Raw genomic sequence first — 1,772 nt, forward strand, 5'->3', positions numbered from 1 at the left:
ATATTACAAAGACTTCAAATTGAGCAATCAATAAGTCTAGAATATTTTGCAAATCAATCCCTGCAAATAAACATATACCAATCCAAGATTAAGTGAAAATAACTTGAAATGAATAAACAATCCAAACACAAGTTATCAATGAAGCATAAGTTCAAAAGTACTTAAGCAGACAAAGTTCACAATTACTCCAAGCAAAGTTATAAGCAAGGTTATAAAGACTCTAAAGACTCTAATAAACTCCCCCTATTCTCATACTCCCCCTACACACCTAGACACCTAGACACTCTCCCCCCTTTCTGACACAAATGCCAAAGACTAGGAACTCGGAGGAAACTGACGATGAAGAATCGTCAACATAGAGTCAAGTACAGTCCCTTGACGAGCTTGCTCAGCTCGTAAATCATTCACTGCCGAATAGAGATCCTACACTTGAATACTAAGCTGATCGAAATGGTCGAGGTGCGATGAACGACCAGCGGCGGAAGAGGACGGCTTGAGAGGAGACGACTGGTCGTGAGCTTGACTCCGCTTAAGAGTAATCCGATCCAACGGTTTTTGCGAAGTAAGGGAAGGTTCCGAAACATCCACACGCACCCCACTCTGAGTGCACAAATTTGTAATAAAGATGTCAAACGGTAACCCCTCACGAGATGCTTCTTTCTGTGTAGCTGTGAGAATCGAATCATAGATCACCGCAGCCAAATCAACAAAGACTCCAGATAACATTGCATGAAGGAGGAAGGCACGATCAGGACTAATAATGGAATGGCGAGTCTTGGGGGTGACGTTGTACAGACAAAGAAGGTAAAGCATGCGAGCCACTGATGTCAGTTTCGCATGCGGCATCATGTTTCTCTTCCAACGTTACCCTTTGATCAGTACAGTGCCAACATATTCATTGACATTAGGAAGTGGAGCAGTTGTTGGATACTGGAACTCACCATCAGGAAGACGAAGTTTAGCGCAAACAACATCTGAGTCCAAGTATACAGACACCCCACGAAAAGTAGAACGTATACAACGGTCTAAAACTGTGGCATTACTAAAAAATTCCCAAATAACTTCCACATAAGCAGTCCCGCTCATCTGACACACCAATAACCATCCTCGCTTAGTAAATATCTGTTCTATCCCCAAAGAAGAAAAATCAGAAATGACCACGGGTCGTTCACAAATAACAGGACGGGTGCCAAAATTATGTTTGTAACGCCCCACAGCCGTAGATGTCGAAAACTTGGGAGCCGAAGTAGGTGAGGAAGGCGGCCTAGGTGACTTGGAAACTGCAGCTTTTCTAGGCATTCTTGAGAAAGAAACAAGATGCAAGATTCAATACATGCCCAAAGCAAATAAAAAGATAGCAAGAAATAAAAAAAATTCAAGAAACCATGAAGGCCCTAAATGAAATCCATCATCCACTTGAAAACGCTAAGATATCACGTTCAATCACACAAGAAACATCAAGATAGTAACTTTAACGTGATCAAAACTCGAAAATGCACGAAATCAATCAAGATCAAGATACTTAATTAAATAAAAAATAGGAAAATTGATGGATGATCATACCTCGCAAAAGTGAAGAAAAACTAAGAAATTCGGCCGAAAGATGCTAGATCCAGAGGAGAACGACCCTTTAAAAGGGTTTGTGGTGAGAAATTTGATGAAAAATACCAAGATCTTGAAGATTTGAAAGGGAGAAAATGAAGGGTTTCTAGGGTTTGGAAGATGAAAGATGAAAACCCTTGGGTTCGGACGCAATATATAAAGAATCCTCG

The sequence above is a fragment of the Typha latifolia genome, chromosome 15 (genome assembly GCF_019914945.1).
Source record: "Typha latifolia isolate L0001 chromosome 15, TyphaL0001v2, whole genome shotgun sequence".
In the NCBI taxonomy this organism is placed as follows: Eukaryota; Viridiplantae; Streptophyta; class Magnoliopsida; order Poales; family Typhaceae; genus Typha; species Typha latifolia.